At 48.3% G+C, this 15736-nt stretch overlaps 1 long non-coding RNA gene across 2 annotated transcripts in view; it reads right to left on the bottom strand.

Annotated features, from left to right (window-relative positions):
• LOC140481882 (uncharacterized) overlaps positions 1-15679 on the bottom strand; it is a 100015-nt gene extending 84336 nt beyond the window's left edge. For both annotated transcript variants that reach the window (XR_011961630.1, XR_011961629.1), the window contains exon 1: positions 15403-15679. This is a non-coding gene — a long non-coding RNA (uncharacterized lncRNA). The remainder of the gene's footprint in view (positions 1-15402) is intronic.
• Positions 15680-15736: the final 57 nt, after the last annotated feature.

The raw sequence follows: 15736 nt of genomic DNA, 5'->3' as shown, positions 1-15736 counted from the left end.
CTCCTCTCACCCCCCCCACACTTTCCTCTCTCTCTCACCCCCATACTCTCCTTTCTCTCCCCCCAGACTCTCCTCTCTCTTTCCCCACACTCTCCTCTCTCTCCCCCCAAACTCTCCTCTCTCCCCCATACTCTCCACTTTCTCTCTCTATTCCTCTCACACGCTCTATCTCTTCCTGCACTCTCCATTCTTTCTCTCTGCCTCTCCCTCTTCCCCTGCACTCTCTAATCTCTCCCTCTCTCTCTCCCTGCTACCCCGCACTGTTCAAATTCTCCTTCTTCCTCCGCTACACTCTCCACTCTTTCTCCCTCTCTCTCTAGCCCCGCCCTCTGCTCCCACTCTCACCCCCTCCTCACATTCTCCTGTTGTTCTCTCTCCCCCGACACCAAATGTCCCTCTCATCCCAACCCCCACACCCGACACCCCATACCCCTTCCCTCAATCGTGACCCTCCCCTCACCCACCCAGCCTTCCTCTCAGCTCCAAACAATGCCCACCCTTCCTCTCAACCCCTCCCCCACCGCTCACCAGCCCACCCTTCCTCTCACACCCCACCCATAGTCCCCCTCACCCTTCCCCTCATCCCTTCACCCTTCCCCTCATTCCCCTCACCCTTCCCCTCAACCCCCTCACCCTTCCTCTCATCTGCCCCACCCCTCATATCATCCTCCTCTCTCACCCCCACCCCTCCCCTCACCCCTTTCCCTCCCACTCCCCCACACCACCTCTCACCCCCGCAACCCTCCCCCACTCCTCCTCTCACCCCCGCTCCTCTCTCTCCCAATTCTCACTCCTGAGTCCTCTCACCCCTGTTCTAACTCTGAGCCCTTGACTTAACCCTCACCCTGACCCTCCACCCCACTCCCACTCCTGACCCCAACTCCCTCCCCACAACGCCTACCACCCCCCCCCTTCCCCTTCATCTTTAGGAATTACAGTCTGACACAACCACCTGATGAAGGAGCAGTGCTTCTAAATAAACCTGTTGGACTATAACCTGGTGTTGTGTGATTTTTAACTTTGTCCACCCCAGTCCAACACCGGCATCTCCAAATCATGACTTTTGATGATGTTCCTCTGCTGACATGTGGTCCCTCCTATCTATATTGTCTTGTTTCCACAGAGTCAGTTTTGTTGATGATTCCTGTTTTCGTTCTGTTCCCTTTGCAACAGGAACATTGGTACAAAATGAACCGGGGATTTTAAATCCCGGAGCACTTTCTGCCAACACATGGCTATGTTTAACCTTTGACTCTGTTATGAGAGGAATTTGTGTTTAACCCCAAGGGTTCTGTCCCCTTATCTGTTTCGATGATCAGGAAAGATTCAAAGTACATTCCAGTCGGTTCTTGCAGCTTTCAGGAGAGTTTAGAGAATGAACAAGCACACATACACACACACACACACACCCCTTGTCAACAATCGTCTTAGAAGCAGAGTCTATTTGGAATCACAGATGGACCTTAACATTGAAAGGTTCTGTATGCATGAGGGAGGAACAGTTTGCTGTGGAGGAAAGGGCAAGAACCAGCTGAAACTGACTCAAGGTGAATGACAAAGACGACCTGAGGGGAGTCGGTTTCACACATTTGGAATGCATCCCCCTGAGAATGGGGTACAGACATATTCAAGTGCAGGTTGGAAAAGGCAATTGGGTAGTTAGCTCGGTTTGAACAGATGAACAGGAAGGGTTTAAAAGACCACAAGACCCAAGAGCAGAAATTAGGCCATTCAGCCCATTGTGGTAAAAACAATCACTGCAGATGCTGGAAACCAAATACTGGATTAGTGGTGCTGGAAGAGCACAGCAGTTCAGGCAGCATCCAACGAGCAGCGAAATTGATGTTTCAGGCAAAAGCCCTTCATCAGGAATAAAGGCAGTGAGCCTGAAGCGTGGAGAGATAAGCTAGAGGAGGGTGGGGGTGGGGAGAGAGTAGCATAGAGTACAATGGGTGAGTGGGGGAGGGGATGAAGGTGATAGGTCAAGGAGGAGAGGGTGGAGTGGATAGGTGGAAAAGGAGATAGGCAGGTCGGACAAGTCCAGACAAGTCAAGGAGACAGTGCTGAGCTGGAAGTTTGAAACTAGGATGAGGTGGGGGAAGGGAAAATGAGGAAACTGTTGAAGTCCACATTGATGCCCTGGGGTTGAAGTGTTCCGAGGCGGAAGATGAGGCGTTCTTCCTCCAGGCGTCTGGTGGTGAGGGAGCGGCAGTGAAGGAGGCCCAGGACCTCCATGTCCTCGGCAGAGTGGGAGGGGGAGTTGAAATGTTGGGCCATGGGGCGGTGTGGTTGATTGGTGCGGGTGTCTCGGAGATGTTCCCTAAAGCGCTCTGCTAGGAGGCGCCCAGTCTCCCCAATGTACAGGAGACCACATCGGGAGCAACGGATACAATAAATGATATTAGTGGATGTGCAGGTGAAACTTTGATGGATGTGGAAGGCTCCTTTAGGGCCTTGGATAGAGGTGAGGGAGGAGGTGTGGGCACAGGTTTTACAGTTCCTGCGGTGGCAGGGGAAAGTGCCAGAATGGGAGGGTGGATTGTAGGGGGGTGTGGACCTGACCAGGTAGTCACGGAGGGAACGGTCTTTGCGGAAGGCGGAAAGTTGTGGGGAGGGAAATATATCCCTGGTGGTGGGGTCTTTTTGGAGGTGGCGGAAATGTCGGCAGATGATTTGGTTTATGCGAAGGTTTGTAGGGTGGAAGGTGAGCACTAGGGGCGTTCTGTCCTTGTTACGGTTGGAGGGGTGGGGTCTGAGGGCGGAGGTGCGGGATGTGGACGAGATGCGTTGGAGGGCATCTTTAACCACTTGGGAAGGGAAATTGCGGTCTCTAAAGAAGGAAGCCATCTGGTGTGTTCTGTGGTGGAACTGGTCCTCCTGGGAGCAGATCCGGCGGAGGCAGAGAAATTGGGAATACAGGATGGCATTTTTGCAAGAGATAGGATCTGCTACCCAATTTCTCCGCCTCCGCCGTATCTGCTCCCAGGAGGACCAGTTCCACCACAGAACACACCAGATGGCTTCCTTCTTTAGAGACCGCAATTTCCCTTCCCAAGTGGTTAAAGATGCCCTCCAACGCATCTCGTCCACATCCCGCACCTCCACCCTCAGACCCCACCCCTCCAACCGTAACAAGGACAGAACGCCCCTGGTGCTCACCTTCCACCCTACCAACCTTCGCATAAACCAAATCATCCGCCGACATTTCCGCCACCTCCAAAAAGACCCCACCACCAGGGATATATTTCCCTCCCCACAACTTTCCGCCTTCCGCAAAGACCGTTCCCTCCGTGACTACCTGGTCAGGTCCACACCCCCCTACAATCCACCCTCCCATTCTGGCACTTTCCCCTGCCACCGCAGGAACTGTAAAACCTGTGCCCACACCTCCTCCCTCACCTCTATCCAAGGCCCTAAAGGAGCCTTCCACATCCATCAAAGTTTCACCTGCACATCCACCAATATCATTTATTGTATCCGTTGCTCCCGATGTGGTCTCCAGTACATTGGGGAGACTGGGCGCCTCCTAGCAGAGCGCTTTAGGGAACATCTCCGGGACACCCGCACCAATCAACCACACCGCCCCGTGGCCCAACATTTCAACTCCCCCTCCCACTCTGCCGAGGACATGGAGGTCCTGGGCCTCCTTCACCGCCGCTCCCTCACCACCAGACGCCTGGAGGAAGAACGCCTCATCTTCCGCCTCGGAACACTTCAACCCCAGGGCATCAGTGTGGACTTCAACAGTTTCCTCATTTCCCCTTCCCCCACCTTATCCTAGTTTCAAACTTCCAGCTCAGCACTGTCTCCTTGACTTGTCCGGACTTGTCCGACCTGCCTATCTTCTTTTCCACCTATCCACTCCACCCTCTCCTCCTTGACCTATCACCTTCATCTCCTCCCCCACTCACCCATTGTACTCTATGCTACTCTCTCCCCACCCCCACCCTCCTCTAGCTTATCTCTCCACGCTTCAGGCTCACTGCCTTTATTCCTGATGAAGGGCTTTTGCCTGAAATGTCGATTTCGCTGCTCGTTGGATGCTGCCTAAACTGCTGTGCTCTTCCAGCACCACTAATCCAGTATTCAGCCCATTGTGTCTGCTCCACCATTCAATCGTGGCTGATACGTTTCTCAACCCCATTCTCCCACTTTCACCCCGTAACCCTTGATCCCCATGATACTCAAGAGCCTATCTATCTCAGTCATACACTCAATGACCTGGGCTCCCACAGCCTGCTGTGACAGTGAATTCCACAGATTCCCCACTCTCTGGCTGAAGACGTTTCTCCTTATCTCCGTTCCAAAAGGTCTTCCCTTTATTCTAAGACTGTGCCCTCGGGTCCTAGTCTCTCCTACCAATGAAAACACCTTCCCAACATCCACTCTGTCCAGGCCATTCCATATTCTGTATGTTTCAATTATATCCCCTCTCCTCCTTCTAAACTCCATTGAGTATAGACCCAGAGTCCTCAAACCTTCCTCATAGGTTTAGCTTTTCATTCCTGGGATCATTCTAGTGACCCTCCTCTGAACACGGTCCAGGGCCAGTACATCCTTCCTGAGATATGGGGCCCAAAACTGTGCACAATACTCCAAATGTGGCCTTATAAAGCTTCAGAAGTACATCCTTGCTTTTTATTCATGTCTGCTCACAATAAATGTCATCATTGCAATTGCCTTCCTAATGACTGCCTCAACCTGTAATTTTACCTTGAGAGAATCCTGGACTAGAACTCCCAAGTCTCCTTGTACTTCAGACTTCAGAATTTTCTCCCCATTTGGAAAATAGTCCAGGCCTCTATGCTTCCTCCCAAAGTGCATGACCTCCCACTTTCCCACACTGTACTCCATCTGTCAGCTCTTTGCCCATTCTCTTAAACCATCCAAATCCTTCTGCAGCCTCCCCACTTCCTCAATGCTACCTGTCCCTTTACCTACCTTTGTATCGTCTGCAAACCTAGCCAGAATGCCCTCAGTTCCTTCATCTAGGTCATTAATGTATAAAGTGAAATGTTGCGGTCCCAACACTGAGCCTTGTGGAACTCCACTTGTCACCGGCTGCCATCCTGAGAAGGACCCTTTTATCCCCACTCTCTACTTTCTGCCAGACAGCCAATCCTCCCTCCATGCTTGTACCTTGCCTCTGACACCATGGGCCTTTATCTTACTCAGTAGCCTCCTCTGCAGAATCTTATCAAAGGCCTTCTTGAAGTCCAGGTGGATTCCAACCATTGGCTCTCCTTGATCTAACCTGCTTGTTACTTCCTCAAAGAGTTCTAGCCGATTTGTCAGGCATGACCTCCCCTTAATGAAACCATGCTGAATATTTTACCATACACTTCCGAGTATTCAGAAATCCCACCTTTCACAATGGACTGAGGTTAGGCTAATCAGTCTGTCATTTTCCATTTTTTGCCTTGCCCCCTTTTTTAAACATGGGTGTCATGTCAGTGATTTTCCAGTCCTCTGGAGCCCTTCCTGATTCTAGCAATTTCTGAAAGATCACTAACACCCCCACTATCTCTTCAGCTATCTCCCTCAGAACTCTGAGGTATCATCCATCTGCTCCAGGTGATCTATCCACCTTCAGGCCATTCAGTTTTTCTGGCACCTTCTCCTTGGCGATGGCCACCATACTCAGCTCTTCCCCCTCACTCTCTTGAATGTTTGGGATATTACTTGTGTCTTCCCCCGTGAATACTGATGCGAAGTCATTATTCAGTTCCTCAGCCATTTCCTTGTTCCCCACTACTATCTCTCCAGCGTTATTTTCCAATGGCCCAATGTCCACTTTTGTCTCTCTTTTGTCCTTTATATACCTAAAGAAATTCTTACAATCTTCCTTTGTATTACTGGCTAGCTTACCCACATAGTTAATCTTCTCCCTCCTTATTTCTTTCCTTGTTGCCCTCTGTTAGTCTTTGAAAGCTTCCCAATCCTCAGGTTTCCCACTGCCCTCTACCACATTATATGCTTTCTCTTTTCCTTTTATTCTATCCCTGACTTCCCTAATCAGCCATAGTTGCCTCATCCTCCCTGTATCATGCTGCTTTTTCTTTGGGATGCATCTGTGCTGTGTCTCCTGAATTACTCCCAGAAGCCCCTGCCATTGCTGTTCCTCTGTCTTTCCTGCTCAGCTCCTCTCCCAGTCTATTATACTCAGCTCCTCCCTCATTCCTCTGTGACTACCTTTATTCAGCTGTAATACTGTTACCTCTCATTCTACCTTCTCCCTCACAAATTGCAGAGTAAATTCAATCATATTATAATCACTGCCTCCTAACGGTTCCTTCACCTTAAGCTCCCTTATCAAGTCTGTCTCATTGTACAACACTAAACCCAGTATGGTAAAAACAATGACTGCAGATGCTGGAAACCAGATTCTGGATTAGTGGTGCTGGAAGAGCACAGCAGTTCAGGAAGCATCCAATGAGCAGCGAAATCGACGTTTCGGGCAAAAGTCCTTCATCAGGAACTGCTCCAAAAAAGTCATTGCATAGACATTCCACAAATTCTTTTCCTCACAATCCACTACTAACCTGATTTTCTCAGTCCATCTGCATATTGAAATCCCCCATGATCACTGTAACTTTGCCTTTCCCACACATCTTTTCTATCTCCTGGTGTATCTTGCACTCATCCTCCCGATTACTGTGAGGAGGCCTGTACATAACTCCAACTATGATTTTTTTCAGGTTTGCGGTCCCTCAATTCTACCCACCCAGATTCGATACCATCTGACCCTATTTAGTTTCTTACTATTGATTTAATTTCATTTCTTACTAATAGGGCAACCCCATTCCCTCGGCCCACCTGCCTATCTTTTCGATAGAATGTATATCCTCGAATATCCAGCTCCCAATCCTGATCCCCTTGCAGCCATGTCTCTGTGATACCCACCGTGTCATACCTGCCAATTTCAATCTGCATCACTAGCTCAGTTACCTTATTCCTTATACTGTGTGCATTTAGAGAGAACACCTTCAGTCCTGTATTAACCATCCCTCTTCTCATTGTCATTTGTTTGTACAGTGAGCTTGAAGTTTGATTGCTAACCCTTTCCACACACTCTGTCCTATTTGTGTTTGTGCTGGAGATTTTATTAACCTCTCCTGAGTTCTGCACTCTTACCTCCTCCTTTAATTCGGTTTTCTGATATCCCCTTATAACTGAACCCTCCCTGCTCCTATTTAGTTTAAAGCCCTGTCTACCATGAGGACTCTGGTCCCAGTGTGGTTCAGATGAAGACCGTCCCATTGGAACAGATCCCTTTGTACCCACTTCTGGTGCCAATGTCCCGTGAATTCAAACCATGAATTTCTCCCACACCAATCCTTGAGCCTCGTAATTACCTGTTTAATCTTATTGACCCTGTTCCAATTAGCTCGTGGCTCAGGTAGTAATCCAGAGATTATTACTTTTTTGGTTCTGATTTTTAATTTGGCTCCTCACTGTTCAGACACCCTTAACAGAACCCCTGCCCTCGTTTTACCCATGTTGTTGGTACCTACGTGTACCATGACCCCTGCATCTTTACCCTCCTACTCCAAATTCCTCTGAGGCCCAGATGAGATATCCCGAACCCGAGCACCAGGCAGGTAACACACCCTTCAGGGCTCTCGATCCTGGTCACAGAGAGCTGTGTCCCAATTACAACAACATTTCTCTTCTCTCCCCCCCCGCCCCCCCCCCCCCAACTTGAAGGGCTCCCTGCACCACGATGCTGCGGTCAGTCAGCCCATCCTCCCTGCAGTCCCCATTCCTGTCCACAGAGGGAGCAAAACTCTTGAACCTGTTGGACAAGGACAGGGGCTGAGGCTCCTTTAATTCTACCTCCTGGATTCCTCTACCTGCCTCACTCAGCCACACCCTCCTGTCCCTGACCACTGACTGAATTCGAGCCACACCCACCCCCAGTCCTGAAGAAGGGTTACACCCAACACATCGACTTCTCCAACTCCTGATGCTGCCTGGCTTGCCATGTTCGCCCAGCCTCCTGCCTGTCTACCTTGGATTCCAGCATCTGCAGTTTGTTTTTGTCTCTGACATGTTATGCAATGGGCTGAATGGTCTCAAACTATGTTATAACAATTCAGTCATTCCAACACTAATGAGCAAGGTTGCTGACTCAGGATGTTGAGTCACGTTGAAATGAAGCTGAAAATGTGTTGCTGGAAAAGCGCAGCAGGTCAGGCAGCATCCAAGGAGCAGGTGAATCGATGTTTCGGACATAAGCCCTTCTTCAGGAAGGAGGAAAGTGTGTCCAGCAGGCTAAGATAAAAGGTAGGGAGGAGGGACTTGGGGGAGGGGCGTTGGGAATGCGATAGGTGGAAGGAGGTCAAGGTGAGGGTGATAGGCCGGAGTGGGGTGGGGGCGGAGAGGTCAGGAAGAAGATTGCAGGTTAGGAAGGTGGTGCTGAGTTTGAGGGATTTGACTGAGACAAGGTGGGGGGAGGGAAAATGAACTCAGATTTCTCCAGTTTCCTCATTTCTCCTCCCCCCACCTTGTCTCAGTCAAATCCCTCGAACTCAGCACCACATTCCTAACCTGCAATCTTCTTCCTGACCTCTCCGCCCCCACCCCCACTCCGGCCTATCACCCTCACCTTGACCTCCTTCCACCTATCGCATTTCCGACGCCCCTCCTCCCTACCTTTTATCTTAGCCTGCTGGACACACTTCCCTCATTCCTGAAGAAGGGCTTATGCCCGAAACGTCGATTCTCCTGCTCCTTGGATGCTGCCTGACCTGCTGCACTTTTCCAGCAAGACATTTTTCAGCTCTGATCTCCAGCATCTGCAGTCCTCACTTTCTCCTCACGTTGAAATGAAGCCTTCATGATGTGCTATCTTCGAAATAAGTAGTTCTCACAGAATCAGGTGTTTTCCCTGACACCCACAAAACTAATCTCCCCCTCAACTCCCAAAGTCTCCTCTTCACCTGCACCTAGCCAACGTGCAGACGTGACTTCAGACTAGCAGTAACAATTAAGTGCAATGTTGAAACATACTGTTGGATTCCAGCTGAGAAGGATTTTTAAGAATCCGGATCTAGTTTTAAGCTGGCATTGCTAAGAGACAGGCTGTCATTGCATGCGGGCAATGCCCGTTCAGACCAGGAAAGAAAAATGACTGAGCAAGTACTGACATAAAGCTGGGTTTTGTAAACACCTCAAGCCAAAATCAGAGATACATTTTATAAAATGTCCTGGCACTCTTTGCAGGAGTGAAAGGAATAGTTGACATAGATCCGTCATGGAGATATTAACCCAAATAATCTGCTCTGTGTCAGAACCTATTCTAACCCAGATCAGACAAGAAGTCATCTACTTAGCCTCATTCTCTGAAAACGCTGGGATCTCCCTTTAAACACAATGAATCATTGCGGGCGACATGAACTCCTGATTGAAAATCCATCTCTTATCTCTCAGAAACTTAGGCTGGCTCAAAATTCTGCTGATAATAAGTCTGAGCTTGTTGACCTACACTGCTTCTCGTTCTGATGGTGCACTGATTTTAAAATTCTTGTCCTGGTTTTCAAATCCAAGTGGCCTTGCTTTTCCTTATCTCCATCTAACTTCCTCCAGCTCATTAACTCTGAAATCTCTGCCCTCTTGGAATTTTATTTACCCCTCCCCCCCCCCACCAATTGTTGCTATAGCTTCAGCTTTCTACGGTCTAAATTTTGGAGTTTTCTCCCTTGGTATCTCCAATTTTCCAATGCCGTCTCCTTTAAAATGTTGGATATAAACTGCTTCTTGGATCTAGCTTCTTGTAACTTCATTCAGGAGATGAGGGGTGTTGCTGGTTGGCCCAGTTCCTAGTTGCCCTTGAGAAGGTGAGCTGCTTTCTTGAACCGCAGGAGTCCATATGCAGTGGGTGGATCCACAATGCCGTTTGAGGGGGCTTTCAGGATTTTGACCGAGTGATGTAAAGGAACAGCGATGTATTTCCAAGTCAGGATGGTGAGGGGCTTGGAGGGGAACTTGCAGCTGCTGGTGTTCCCAGGTATCTACTGCCCTTGCTCTTCTGGATAGGAATCGTTATGGGTTTTGGGAAACCAAATCTTAGCAGGACTTACACACTTAATGTGAACAAAGAGACCTTGGAGTGCTGGTTCCTAGCTCCTTGAAAGTGGAGTCGCAGGTAGATAGGATAGTGAAGAAGGCGTTTGGTATGCTTTCCTTTATTGGTCAGAGTATTGAGTACAGGAGTTGGGAGGTCCATGTTGTGGCTGTACAGGACATTGGTTAGGCCACTGTTGGAACATTGCATGCAATTCTGGTCTCCTCCCTATCGGAAAGATGTTGTGAAACTTGAAAGAGTTAAGAAAAGATTTACAAGGATGTTGGCAGGGTTAGAGGATTTGAGCTACAGGGAAAGGCTGAACAAGCTGGGGCTGTTTTCCCTGGAGCGTCGGAGGCTGTGGGGTGATCTTATCATGAGGAGCATGGATAGAATAAAGAGAAAGTCTTTCCCCTGGGGTCGGGGAGTCCAGAACTAGAGGGCATAGGTTGAGGGTGGGAGGGGAAAGATATAAAAAAGACCTATGGGGAAACTTTTTCACACAGAGGGTGGTATGTGTATGGAATGAGCTGCCAGAGGAAGTGGTGGAGGCTGGTACAATTACAACATTTAAAAGGCATTTGGATGGGTATATGAATAGGAAGGGTTTGGAGGGATATGGGCTGGGTGCTGGCAGGTGGGACTAGATTGAGTTGGGATATCTGGTCGGAATGGACGGGTTGAAGGGTCTGTTTCGGTGCTGTACATCTCTGGGGACTGTATACCCCTGGGAAGCCCAGCTGCTATTGTCGCTCGGTGTTTGGGCGCAGATGCTTTCTCTCTCTCTCTGTCTCTCTCTCTCTCTCTCTCTCTGTTTCTCACTCTCCCCCACCCTCAGAAAGCCGCGGGAGGAGCTGAATCCTGTCGCTTCTCTCCCCTCTGCTCATTTCGCCCTCGTTCGCCCGCCGCTTTGGACCATGTGAACACTTGGTGGAATCCAACAAGCCCGGCTGCAAAAAAAGGGGCGGGGTGCGGCTTCACAAATACTTCTGTCCACTTTCTCTCAGAACTCCTGGACTGGGAGAGTCCTGGAGGATTTCCCCCTGAAGGACCAGCTCAAGAAACCGGAGGGAGGTAAGTGGGTGACTTTCCAACACAGATTGGAAGATTTCGACCAATATTTCCATCATGACTCGATGTCAACTACTCCTTACACTCTTGGGATGTTTTATAAAATGTATCACTGTCACTTGGCAGTAATTTTATCTTGTGGTCGACTTTTACCCCCCCCAAAAAAACTGTCTGACGGCTCGGTCATTTTCCTGTTTTGGTCTTACAATATATTCAGCGATCACGCAATAAGGGCTTTCTCTCTGAGTAACCCCAGCTTGAGACCAGGTCTGCATTCTTCAGAGCCCTTTTCGCCTGGAATCCAAAAGCTTGTTTTCAGGCATTTTCCCTGAATTGTTCCGGAAAGCTGCAGTCAAATCTGACCCCAGTGATGTACAAAAATCACTTTGGATCAAGTTATCCCCTGGCGGGGAGCTCGACATCTCGGAGATAAGAGTTAGAACGAAAGAATGCTCACAGCAGACGGGTCGAGACCATTCAGCCCATTTGGTAGTTTGTTGGAGCAATTCAGCCATCCCCTGCAAATGCAGCTGTCTTCAGATAACTACGCAGTTATTTTTTTTGAAATCTGCGCTTGACTGTGTCTCCAACCCATTCTCGGGGGGGTGGGGTGGGGGATGTATTCCAAATCCAGTCCAACTGCTGTGTGAAACCGGCTCCCCGTCGGGTCGTCTTTGCTTCTTTCCCATTCACCCGGTTCCTGTTGTTATCTGGATGAGAGTGGTGCTGGAAGAGCACAGCAGTTCAGGCCGTATCCCGAGGAGCAGTAAGGTCGACGTTTCGGGCAAAAAGCCCTTCTTCAGGAAAGAATCTGGCTTCCAGCATCTGCCGTCATTGTTTTTTATGCTGTTGTTTTCTGTAGAGTGAACTGTTTCTCCCTGTGTACAGAACTTTTGATTGATAACATCCATCCAACTCTCTGTGAATCAAAATAGGTCCTGCTCCTAAAACAGTTATAGACAAGAGGAATAAGGCTTTTTGCAGCAAATTCTGGAATGTGTGTGTGTGTGAGAGAGAGAGAGAGAGTTTGTAGGAACCAATATGATAGAAATTCACATTGAAACTTTTATTGATCATCTAAGTCAATAAAGAACAGAACACGGGTTAAAAACAAAATCTAGTCCTAATAGGGTTAAAGTAAGACCCTATTCCTGATGAAGAGCTTTTGCCTGAAGCATTGACTCTCCTGCCCCTGGGATGCTGCCTGACCTGCTGTGCTTTTCCAGCACCACACTCTGGACTCTGATCTCCAGCATGTGCAGTCCCTACTTTTGCCTTAAAGTAAAACAGAGCCATGCAAGATATACTCTGTGATTTAAAATCCCCCAATCGTTTAATTTCAATTTACTTATCGCCCAGAATAGAAACAGGAACAACAAGAGAGCAACAGAATTAACAACTTGATAGACATAACTCGACTCCAGATCATTTGTCTAGCCCCACTGAATTACTGGGCCAGTCTTGGGACATGGTGATGGATCAATCATTCATAACCCTGGTAGTCCAGGGTAAAGGTTCAAATCTTGCCTCTGTTTAAATTTGATTTTCAATTAACTCAGAGAGTCATAGATTCACACAACACAGAAACACACCCTTCAGTCCAACTCGTCCACTCTGATCAGACTTTTCACTCTGACCCAGTCCCATTTGTCAGCATTTGTCCCATATCCCTCCAAACCCTTCCTATTCATATTCCCATCCAGATGCCTTTTAAATGTTGCAATTGTACCAACCTCCACCATTTCCTCTGGCAGCTCATTCCATACACGCACCACCCTCTGCGTAAAAAAATAAAAAGTTGCCCCTTAGGTCTCTTTTAAATCTTTCCTCTCTCACCTTAGACCTATGCCCTCTAGTTCTGGACTCCCCCACCCCAGGGAAAAGACCTCGTCTCTTTATCCTATCCATATCCCTCATAATTTTGTAAACCTCTATAAGGTCACCCCTCAGTATCTGACACTCCAGGGAAAACAGCCCCAGCCTGTTCAGCCTCTCCCTGTAGCTCAAATCCTCCTCCCTGGCAACATCCTTGTAACTCTTTTCTGCACCCTCTCAAGTTTCACAACATCCTTCCTACAGGAGGGAGACCAGAATTGTATGCAGTATTCTAAGAGGCCTAACCAATATCTTGCAATATGACCTCCCGACTCCTGTACTAAACGTTCTGACCAATAAAGGAAAGCATACCAAATGCTACATTCACTTCCCTGTTGACCTGTGACTCCACTTTCAAGGAGCTATGCACCTGCACTCCAAGGTCTCTTTGTTCTACCACACCCCCCAGGACGTGACCATCGACTTTGTAAGTCCTGCCCTGATTTTCCTGACCAAAGTGTAAAACCTTGCATTTATTTAAATTAAGCTCCATCTGCCTCTCTTCGACCTGAATGGATTACTAAATAAGGAAGATCTGTAAAATTGTAAGCTGGTCATTGAGTCATAGAGTTGCACAACGTGAAAACAGACCCTTTGGTCCAACTCATCCATGTCATGGTGACATTGGCAGCTCTTATCAATTGTCATAAAATCCAATCCAGTTCACTTTAGAGAAGGAAAGTGGCCATCCTTAGCCAATGTGAACTACATGTGACTCCAAGTCCACCGCCATGTGAATTAATTCGTCACCTCCCTCTGAAATGGCTTAGCAGTCACTCCAGGAATCTTGGAGATGGACAACAAATTGGTCTCACCAGTGATTCCGTTCCCAAAGAAAGACCAGGAAAAGTAATGTAACTGCTATACGACTGTACCCTGGCAATAAATCTCAAGTTAAAAATTGCTAAGGTGTAATCAGGATGACACTTCAGGCAGCACAGTGGCTCAGTGGTTAGCACTGCTGCCTCGCAGCGCCAGGGACCTGGGTTCAATTCCCGCCTCAGGCAACTGTCTGTGTGGACTTTGCACAACCTCCTCCCTGTGTCTGTGTGGGTTTCCTCCCACAATTGAAAGATATGCAGGTTGCCCATACTGTTAGATGCATTAGTCAGGGGTAAATATGGGGAAATGAGTCTGGGTGGGTTACTCTTTGGAGGGTCGGTGTGGACTGGAGCTGAGGGGCCTGTTTCCATACTGTAGGGAATCTAATCTAATCACTTGCAAAGTGCTGCGTCAGTTATGAAGTGATTAGTGATGTCTCAATTGCTCTTTCTCAAAGCACCATGTTCTGTTTGCCACTTTATTCCCTCTGTGAAATGAGACACAGGATCAGGCCATTCAGCCCCTCGAGCCTATTCTAGAGTTCAATCAAATCACAGCTGAGTTGTGACCTAAATGTGACTATTTACGCCCATGATTACACTTTTGAATCAACAATACAGCTTCTGAATTTGTGGATGTCACAATCTGGAAAGGTAGGCATGGGGAGGACTGGAACAAACTACTAAAGGACCACAGAATGGTCACGTAATTGGCAAAGTTAGTTCAACAGTGATATATGTGAGGACATTTTGGGAGGAAAAATAGGGAGCTTGTACAACTCTCGGTGGAGTCGGGGAGGGGGTGAGATGAACAAAGAGATCGCTGAGTACATCCATCCGGAGATGCTTCATCAGAGGTGGCAAGGTCATTTAGAATCTCTACAGTGTGGATGCAGGCCATTCGACCCATTGAGTATACACTGTCCCTTCGAAGAGGATTCTACCCTGAGCCAACCCCATCCCTGCAATCCTGCAATCCCCATGGCTAATCTACCTAGCCTGCATACTGTGGGCAATTCAGCATGGCCAGTCCACCTAATCTGCACGTCTTTGGACTGTGGAAGGAAACTGGAGCACCCGGAGGAAACCCATTGCAGACATGGGGAGAATGTGCCAACTCCTAACAGAGGATCGCCCAAGGGTGGCATCGAACCCAGGCCCCTGGTGCTGCGAGGCAGCAGTGCTAACCACTCAGCCACAGTGCCGCCCCGAACAAAGTGAGAGCCAGCCACGCACCAAGGTTTATGTCAAGGGGATAGAGGTGAAAAGTGGGTACGTTGAACTCAACCTGTCCTGAACCTTGATTAGACCAGGCTCGTGTACTGTGATATGGAGGAGTCAGTGTTGGACTGGGCTGGACAAAGTTTAAACATCACACAGCTACCTGAGGAAGGAGCAGCATTCAGAAAGCTAGTGCTTCTAAATAAACACATTGGACTATAACCTGGTGTTGTGTGATTTTTAACATTGTGTACTGCTCGCAGAACTGGTCACTGAAGGCTGACCTAGCGAGGTTCTTAATGTTATTAAAATGTTTATATAGAACAGATATAGAGAGTACTCACTTACTTTCTCATAGGATGTTGGCATTCCTGACAGGATCACAATAGTCTCTGTCTCCCTCCTGCATTCTTGAGTCTGGCCCGTGAGGTACACAATCTGTAATCCGAGCTCTTTGTAACTGAACTAACAAGTCCAGCCAGGGGCTAAGGGTTAAGAAACTCATTAACTGAGATAATGTGAGATGGGCTCTGCAGTTGCATCTGTTGTGTTAAACATTAAACGTCCGTTGATTACAAAATCTGTAAATGATTGAGTTTTACTGAATTTTCTCTAGAACGGTGCTTAAATACCAGAGGCCAGAGTTTGAGGCTGTCGCTGAATTCTCTGTGGTGGTTCCCAG

Source organism: Chiloscyllium punctatum, chromosome 10 (assembly GCF_047496795.1).
Source record: "Chiloscyllium punctatum isolate Juve2018m chromosome 10, sChiPun1.3, whole genome shotgun sequence".
In the NCBI taxonomy this organism is placed as follows: domain Eukaryota; kingdom Metazoa; phylum Chordata; class Chondrichthyes; order Orectolobiformes; family Hemiscylliidae; genus Chiloscyllium; species Chiloscyllium punctatum.
This window is presented reverse-complemented; position numbering and strand designations above follow the sequence as displayed.